The following is a 10,291-nucleotide window of genomic DNA, read 5'->3' on the forward strand; positions in this document are numbered from 1 at the left end:
AGGCCACAACTGGGCAGTTTGGCCAAGAGGTGATCATGGGATACCAGATCAAAAGCTTTTTTGAAGTCAAGATAAATGACATCAATCTCTTCTCCCTTGTCCAGATGATAGGTCACCTGGTCATAGAAGGAAATGAGATTGGCCAAACAAGACCTACCCGCAACAAACCCGTGCTTTACTTTTCATGTTTTACTGAATCCTGGTCCCTTCCCTATCCTAAATTCCAGCCTCGTTCTCTCTCTCTCTCTCTTTCTTTTTCTCTCAGCTCCAGTTCCCACCCTCTCTGCTAGGTTCCCCATCTCCTCCCAATTCCATCTCCCCTTTTCTGTTACTTCTCAGCCTCTCCTTGCTTTCCTGCTGTCCCTGCTGCTTTTCTGCTGCCCGTTTCTCTGTTTTCAGGCCCCACCCCCACAGCTTCCCAGGTCCTATTAGCTGTCCTGCAGTTCTCTCCAGCTTCCAGCACCTACTGCCGCTTTCTCCAACTTCTCTAGCTGCCCCAGAGCCATCCTTTGCTCCCCACACCCAGAGCCCCTCTAACACCCACACTTTCCCTTAGTCTCATTTTCCCCTCTCCCTACCTACCTTTTCAGCTCCCCTGTAGCTGTGCTGGCATTGCTTCCCTGTTCTTCAGGCTTTGGGTATTGTCTTTTAATCAATTAAGGTTAATTAACCTGAACTTACCCTCAAGCCTCAGTTCTTCAGCCCAGGCTTCTGTAGTCTACCAGTTCTAATCCCAGTCTTGGTAACTTTTCACTTCCTAAACTTCTACTTTCTTACCTTAACCTTTCCCCAGGTATCCCAAGCACATGCATGCATGCATGCATACATATTACAATACCCAACTTAGGAACTCACTTGTTTGTATGTATAGATGGGTGGTATGTGTGTAAATTAGTGAATACACATATCTATATATCATTGTGTGTGTGTGTGTGTGGTATATGAACTAGTAATCCACAACTGTGTATTGACTATGCAGGTGTTGGTAACTGGTAACTGATTCTGTCTAATTTTGGTGTGTGTAGTGTGTGAACCTAGACTATTTATTTTGAATATGCGTGTATCTGAGTTTCTTGTGTGTGTGTATGTATGGTATCGTGTGCATGATATACAAATTAGTGATCTGTGTCTAACGTTTGGGGTGTATGCACTGAGTGTGTGCTTAATTGATTTTTATGTGTGCATGTGGAGTTGTAAACCATGACTTTCTGTCTAACAGTGCAATATTGAGATCCTGAGCGTTGGCCTGACCCCTCAGGGCAACAACTGTATGACAGTGTTGTTACTGAGCTGTCATTTATTACTTCCAAAAGGAGAAGTAGCAGCCTGTATTGCACTGTGCTGGCTGTGTACAGATATTTTTAGCTGTTACATCGCTGCAGCGGTGCACTATAATGAGGGAGCACATTGCTATGGCAACATAGAATATGTGTTTTTCATTTTTTGACAAACTATCTTGCACCATAGTAAGCAAATTCCAAATTCAGAAGAGGAAGGTTTTTGTTGTCCTTGTGCAAGTGTCATAGTGAAACTGACATTTTAATTTCAAATTTCATAAACACTTTTGGCAGACAAGGTTCTTTGGGTGAATCTGAGATCTTTTATTTGACCACCTTAAATAGTTGAGGGAAAAAAATACTTAGCAGCCTTTGGGGTTTAAAAACACTTCATCGGGCTGAGAGCCTCTGCAGTTGGTGTGTGCTCTTCTCCTTTCATTTGTAATTTTCAGTATTTCTGTGTTTATCTTCTGCGCAGGGTTCTCAGAGTGGGCAAGCAATGGTTATGAGAGGCAGAACTCAAAATGTACTTATGGATGCAGAGTAAGTGACACAGGGAGCACATCTGCACATTCGTTAATATGCCTTAGATACTGTGCATTAATTTAGTACTTGTTTAATAGAGTACTAACTAAATGCACAGTAACTAAAGTTACTGCACAGTAGTGCCAGCACATGGTTATTTTGTGATGCTTAGTGTGGATTAGCTTAGCAAAACTGTTCAGTGGGCTATTAGCATGGCTTTTAACAGCCATGCTACTGAGCAATATTATTAGGCTAATGCACAAGTGTCTCATGTAGATATACCCAGTATCAAGAAAATTAATGACACAAGGAAACAAAAGCAAGTAGCATATAAGGTATACATTGAACTGGAAACAGTAGAATTGTGGGAAAAAAACATATCATCAGCACAAGTTCATTTAAATGTTGAAAGTTTTGGGGGGGATTTGGCCCAACATTAATATCTGTCATTGGCTTAGCTATGAAATTTGTGAGGGGGGGGATGACTGTCTTAAATGGATCGATTTATTAGTTTTAAATGCAATAAAAGTATTAGGTGTTGCTCTAATGAAACTGCAACAATACTCTGAAGTTCAAACAAAACCTCATGTCTGTTACTCAATAAATTTCTAAAAGATAGGTTCAATAAAAATATATCCAGTTTCTCCACTGCAGAATCTCACAAGGCCAAAAAAGCTGTATATATTTTATTGAATCCTGCCTGAGGCATAGATTTGTAAATGAGAAATTATCTGCTCTTAAAACCCTATAAAGGGATATAATTTTATTCTCCAGACTTGATTGTCTCTGACTTTTTTTGCTGGACTCTAAAGACAGAGTAAAATGGAAGATGAATATCAAGTTTTTGGAGCTTATTGAGTGATTAAAAATAATTATGTAAAAAGCACAAAAATGCAGATAGGATTTCAAAAATATCTTTACAAAGCTGTGGGAGACTTACCAAAATACAGGCCTCTTCCTCTCTGTCTGTCTCTCTCTATTCTTGCTATGACTTTACATAGCTAACATTATTATGTACACTGCTCATTTTGTAAGGGAAGCATGAATACTAATATGGCTTGAGAAGTGGCAAAAAAATTTGAGAAATGTATTTGTATGCTTTGCTGAATTTTTTTTTTTCAACTGATTTCTACAGTATCTTCTTTCACCCATATCATCCACAAGTTGTTGGATTTTTTTTAAATAAATATCACACAGAATTCCAAGTTCCTGCAAATCTCAAACATAATAATGAAATGATAGGTTCAGCCTTCTGTAACTCTCTAGTTGTTTTGGAATATGGGAATAATGTTCACTGGAAATTACAGCTGGGTTAAAAGGGCAAGAAATAAATTGAAGTGGACTCTGACTTCTAAGTAATAATATTAAAGTGTCTACCCACAGTAAATTGAAGGATCGTGCAGCCGGGGGGGGTGCTGGTGTGAATCATATGAATATTGGATTATCCTTTCACCAAAAAGCAATAGTTTATGTAGTAGAGGGGACTAGGGCTTTTTGAAAGAAGCTACATGTTCAGTCATAGAATCAGATATTGCTATGTGTCCTCTATAACTCTGTCCAGCAAGGGTTTGTAGAATTTTGACAAGCAAATCAGAAGTCTGATGCCTCCCTATGGAAATGCCATGGAATCTTCACACACAAAGACTAGACTGTTCCAGGCATCAAAGGCAGTGCTGCAGATTGAAGTTTGAGTTAAAAAAACAAACAAAACCTCAAAGATGCTTGTATGCAGCATGTATAAAGGGATCAAAGACATTAGAGGAAAGGATGTATGTACACAGTAGCGCATAGTTTGATAGTTATAGTGAAAAGCAAGGATGTTCAAAGAGATAATAGACTGCCTGTTTCCCAAATTTCAGCATAAGCACAGCAGAAATAAAGACATCAAGGTGCAAATCAAGTTTGCTTTTCCACAGCTACACAGTCCATCAGCAGGAGAATTGGTACAATTCTGTTGTGTGCTATGACTAGTTCCTAAGCTAAGATTTGGCCCTAATATCTTGTTGATATGCCCTTATCACCACTACTGGTAAGCTAAACTTTCTGCTAAGCTAAAAAGACTGTTGAATATAAAAGTAGATTTCCACAACCCCCACCCAAGACAGAACAGAGGGCTCATATGACCAAACATTTATCACTAAAAACAGCCTTTATTCCTAGACCCAAAATAAAGGGTCAAATCCTGGCCCTTTATGGGACAATGTACTTGTAGCTATCTCCACACTGATCACAGAGGTTCAAGCATAGTTTAAAGATTGGCTCTTTCAGATCACAGGTATTCAATTCTTGTCAGCCAAGAAACAGAATCACAAACTGCTGGACCTGAGCTTTTGGAGGCCACATTAACAAGTTGTCATGAATGAGCAGTGCCTCTCAGTCATCAGGGATAGACTGTAAAAAGTGAATAAAGCAGGGGTGAGCAAAATACATCCTGTGGGCTGGATCCAGCTGCCAGGCCATTCTATCTGGCCCACAGGGCCCCTAAAAAACTAAGAAAATTAATATTTATCTGCCCCTGGATGGCTGTCAACAATGACAGAAGCCTGGGGCAATAGGACCCAGGGGAAAACATGGCAGGACCCAGCAGCAGCAAGGCCCACCTGGCCATGCCCCCCCCTCTAACCAGAAGCCCCTTCCTAGCACAGACTTCTGGCCTGGGACTGTGAACCTGTTCATGCCTGCCTATGCCAGAAAGGGAAACTCAGGTAAGAAGGGGGTGGAGAGGCAGGGGAGGATTGCGGGTGGTTTTCCCAGTCCTCAGGGCTAAGCTGGCTCCTGCTGAGTCCTGTGGTCATAGCCATGAGGCTAGGAGCCATGTAGTGCAGGAGTAGCCAGAAGGCAGGCAGAAAAGTGAAGAAAGCAGTGGCGGGGGCTGGGGGAGAGTGGAAGGAAGTGGGCATGCAGGGCCCATGCCAATGTCCCAGGGCCAGCACTAGGTGGTAGGAGTGTGGGGCATGGGTTGACAGGGGCCTATTTGAGCTGGAATGGGATGCGACAGATGGAAGAGAGGGGAGCTGACCTGGCTTCATAGCATTCTGCCAGGTGGGACCTGGCACTCCCACTCTGAGCCCCACTGGAACTGGTCCTGGGACACCGGCATGGGCTCCATGCTCCAGTCCTGCTGTCACTGTGCTCCCACATGCCTGCTTACTCCCAGTCCCCACCCTCCCGAGCCCTGTTGTATAGGTGGGGACTAGCGTGCACAGCCCCAAACCCATGTGCCCTGCACTCACCCATCTGGACAAACTGTAAGACTGTGTGAAACATCACCGTTCCATTTCGGCTTCCTTTTTGGATGGAACAGTGTTTTGTTTTGTGTTTCATTTAGTTTCCTTTCAAAAGCACTGTTCCTTTTCATTTCATTGCAACCGTTTTGCTGTTTCAATGTTTCACCCATCGGCTATAATGGGAAAGCACAAAACTGCCTATAACTTAGTCATTTCTTGCCTGATCGTAGGGCTGGGAAGGGGAACTGAGAGATTGGGTTCAGTTCCCTTCCCCAGCCCAATTGCAGTGCTGGGGCGGGGAACTAAGCCTGGGCACAGTTCCCTTCCCCTGTGCTGGGATTGGCTTCCCACAGCTGGCCATGAGAGGTGGGGAGAGCCAGGGCTGTGTTCCTCACCCGGCTGAGCCACATCGGGCTGTGGAGTCACTGGGAGTGCAGCCTTGGTTCTCCTGTCTCCCACCACCTGACTGCTGGCTGCTTCAAAACTTGAAACATTTAAAAACTTTCAAAACATTTTGTCTAGCCTCATTTTGTTTCCATGCTGTTTTGAAGCCCTTTGTTTCATTTCAATTTCACTGTTTCAAGCTCAAAATTAATCAAAACAATGTCAAAATGAAACAGCTAGCACAATTTCACACAGCCATACTGACTGGGGCAAAAGAAAGCTTCAGGGCAGGGCTTGCTGGCAGGCAGCCCCCACATGGAAGCACCCTCATGCCACAGCCAGTCCTTCCAGCATCTACACATGTGTTGCTGAGGTTTTTACTCCACAGCAGAATAGGACTTATATTTAGAAGTACTGTCCTGCTGCAGAGTAAATTATTTAACTTCAGTCTAATAGGGGGGCATGTGTAGTCACCAAGATATTTACTGGTCAGCTAATTAGTCAACTGCATAGTAAATATCTTGTCCAGACATATCCAGTATATAGTAAATCAAGCATAGAATTAAGAAACACTAAAACACTGGTTTGCAACTTCCTTTACAACCTGAAATAAATGGAGATTACCTACCTGTTTTGTTTTTTCAAGTCTAGCATATTTGATACAACATAAATTATCTTAAACTTGGCCCAGATGTTTATCAATTTAGTACAACCAGTAAATTGTGTCCTTGTAACTGAATTTTATGCAACCATTTCAGAAGAGAAATGGTTGCAACTAATATGAGTAACTCTTCTACAAATTAATTAATAGGAATATTCCCACATTATATCTAAATAATAAACCCAAAGTCAAAATCTTTCCAAAATCATCTGTACTGATGGAAATAGCAGGTTTTCTCACTGTGAAAACTGATTAGGAGATACTCCTAGAAAAGGATAATATCAGTATAGAGACCTCATTCCACACATCAGTACCATATCTGTGATTGAGTTTAATCTCCTTTTAGTGGCCTGGTTGTTAGGGACTAGATAAAACAATAGAGTGGAATCTCTGCCTTTGATTTCCACCTGGACTCCTGCCATAAGAAATAGGGCCCTAGAAAACAATGAATAATTGGTCACAAACTGCTTGGTTGGTCATAGGCCAATGGGCGAGTGCAAATATCTTTCCTGCCACTTCATGGTTGAGAGAGGTCTTGTGATATACACACAGTCAACACATTGAGACTCTCTTCATAGAAAAATGTTTGTTTTTCTTTTTCATCATCAACCTTTTTTCCCCCTTCAATTTTCAGCTGATTTTCTTAGGACTGTTTATGCATTGTAATTTTTTTTCACAAACTTTGTAGAAGGATTACTTCAAACACAGTTAACAGGCAAAAAAGCAGGGGAAACCAAGTAAAATAGAAGTAAAACAAGAAAGAAAGAGTCTCGCTACACAACAAAATGTTCTTTTAACTCTGCTTTGAAGCCATGTAACTTCTTATGGTGTTGAAGAAGTGCGAGAATGTTGAGCTTAAAATTAATTATCTGTATTGTTTCAGTCAACCCACCAGTAGGGATACTGAAATTCAAATGACAATATTCAAGGGTATAGATTGTAGCTGTGTTTGTCTGCCTACGTCCTTAGACCAGGTTCTTTGGGTAAATCTGATTTTTTTTTCATTAGATCAATTAAAATAGTTGTAAAAATTCTTCTTTGCAAGCTTTCAAGTATCAATACTTTTCGTTAGGCTGAGGAAACATCTGCAGTTGGTGTGTGCTCTTCCTGGATGGAATGTTGAGTGAAAGCCTTTTTGAGATTTGTGAGGTGATGATCCCAGGTGTTCTCTTCAGTACAAATTTGGTGGTATCATAGGGCTTGGTTATATATTACAGCTTTCTATGTGTGTTTAGGGTAATTGGTGGTTTTGTGCAGATATGTTGTTGTGTGGGGCCAGGCCAACACTCAGGATCTCAAAATTGCATCGTTAGATAGGAGGGTGTGACACAATTGCACATATACACACACAAAAATCAAGTAGGCACATACACACACACTACCAACTCAAGCACATACACATCCAAGATTACCAATCTAAGCACATGCATACCTATCACCAATTCAAACACATACACACTATACACACTAAATATTAGACAAAATCAGTTGTCAATACCCACACACCCAGTACACATACATGGATCACGATGGTAAATATATATTTGCCAGTTCACACACATACCACCTATGTACACATACACACAGGTGAGTTTCTAAATTGGGTGTTGTGGTGTATATGTGTGTGCTAGGTGTACTTGGGATACCTAGAGTGCTTGGTAACTGTGGGAAGCAGGACTCATAGGTCAAAGATTTTCAGAAGGAGGGAGATGGATGGGGGTTAAGATGGGGGAGGGACTGAGTGAGTGAAAGTGCTAGGAGTGCAAGCAGAGGAGAAATGGAGTTGAGGGGAGATCAGGAAAATGGGGGTTGGAGCCAAGAGGGACTGGAGTTAAGATGGGGACGGGGACAGGGATGGACTTCAGTAAAACACAACCCAACTCAGGGTTCCAAATAACAGTGGTTTTATTGACCAGGGAAAGATGGTGATACAATATACAGGCTATACTGGTTCCTTTGCACCCGCTCTGTCTCTCTCTCTCTGTCTCTCTCTGTCTCTCTCTCACACACACACACACACACACACACACACACACACACACACTCAATGGCAGCAGGGGTTAAAAAGACTTGGTAGAGGGGCTGAAGTCCAGGAGGAAAGAAACAGGGTCCAAGTTGGAGGAGGAAAGGTATGGGTAATATCTACCTATCCCAGGCTGAGAGTTGATCCTTGATGACCGTTTGGGGTCTCCTTCAGCAAGGTGTTGTCCAGAGGGGGTCGCTGGCAGGGCATCTGGGGTGGATAACTGGTGTGATGTGGAGCTGATATGATCCAGGTGGAAATGGCTTTCCCACTGGGTTTGTCTTCACTACCCCTCTTTATACAGGAAGACCTTCTATGACCCTAATGGCAGGGGCGTGTCCAGGCAAGGGTCAGCCCTGGTGTACGAAGCATGTGTACTCCAAGCAAGGAGGTGCAGTTTCAGGTGTCTGTGTTGCAACGGTGGGTTGGCTGGTTTCTGCAGAAGTCTTTGTTTTCTAAATCTCGAGCCAGAGAGGGTCAATGCAGGGTGATGGTTGGGTCTTCTGTTTAATGGTTCAGTCATTCAGGGGGAGCTATTTCTAGAACCACTGCCATTGTCTGTTCATCACACACTCACTCAAGGAATCAGTTTGCATGGGAGGGGAAAGTGATGAGTCACACAGTTACAACAGAGTTACAATAAGGTATGCCAGGGAAGGGGACACAGCATGGGGACTTGACATGACTTAGCATGACTTCTGCTAACTTACACATGTAGGCCTGAATCATATAGTATTAATTAAAAAAAGTAAAAATCTTAAAACAGTAATCACACAATATAAAACAGTATAAATCAATATAAAGATAATAATTATACAATATAAAACAGTGGATATCCACATCAAAATAGCATGGCACTTATTTGCAAAGGAGAGAGAAAAAGGAAAAAAAAACTTGGTACCAAAATAAAATACTAAAGCTTATTGTATGTCTTAGCTTACTCATAATTATCTATAAGGAATAGAGAGGGAGAGAAAAAGTCAGAAATAGTTATATATATAGAAACTGGGGGTTGTGTTACAATGTATGTTAGTTTCTTGTCTCCCTCAGGAATGATAAGATTAGGACACCAGCAGATCCTCCCTTCCCCCCTCTTCCTTTTCCTTCCCATCCCTTCCTCCCTGCAGTGCCACTATTTCTAAGCACTCAAAAATCAAGAGATTGGCTTTACAATCTTACAGTTTTAAACATGCAGCACATACACCTGGTGTTCTTTTTACCTGTCATTTTTAGGAGCCTTTAAGTTTCACGTTGTTAACTTTTTCTCCACACCATTAAAACCTAGAAACTTACTTAGTGAGTTTTATCTCCCTCCATTAAATAGTTGCACTACTTCTGGAGCTAGCAAGTATTCAGCTAGCCTGTGGTTTTCTTCTGGACAGCACTGTCTTGAATCATACTCAGAGTAGCCTTTTTTGGAGTATGAAACTGTATGTTCCCCAGTTTGGGGGAAAACAGGCAGGATGACATGAAGACTGGGACTTAATTAAGACTTGTTGAATTTCATTTTGATAATGTAGAACAGCAGTTGAAAGGGAGCAATGGCCTAAGGAGGCAGCTGGGGTACAAGTGCCCATCCTGCTGCTCTGAAAGGTTGCCAATTCCTGATGTAGAATAATTTTAATTATTTCAATACTCTTGATGTTATGTGCTACATTAAAAAAACAAAAAGAGGAAGACTGAGAAAGAGACCTCTCAAAGAGACATGAGACCATCTCATTCAATCACATGACTCTAGGAATTTAAGAAAATATCAGATACCACAAGATGAGTAATAAAAATCTCATAAGTAGGCAATATTGTCCAGGCATCTTAATGTCTTTCTTTTATCTATCTCTAAGTAGTCATTGATAGCTGCTTTTTGTATGAAGAAATAATGGCAACACACGTAGATATTTAGCATTTTTATTACCATAACAGGAATGAATTACAGTTGCTGTGGGAAATATCATTTTGATTAACACTATCCTGCTGCAACATGTTTAACTAGTTCCTTTTCACATTTGATGCTGAATACTTATCAATGTATTTGTTAGTTTGTCTAAGGCATTTTATGTTGTTTTAATTAAGATTGTATAAACTGTATGCTATGCAAGTAATAAAACACTCTAATAATTATTTAAAAGGCATAAGGTTTCCATAAGGAATCAGTAAAATTTTCCTGACCAAAGCATATTTCTAATGTTATGTATTA

The sequence above is a fragment of the Crocodylus porosus genome, unplaced genomic scaffold, assembly GCF_001723895.1.
Source record: "Crocodylus porosus isolate Cpor-Errol unplaced genomic scaffold, CroPor_comp1, whole genome shotgun sequence".
In the NCBI taxonomy this organism is placed as follows: domain Eukaryota; kingdom Metazoa; phylum Chordata; order Crocodylia; family Crocodylidae; genus Crocodylus; species Crocodylus porosus.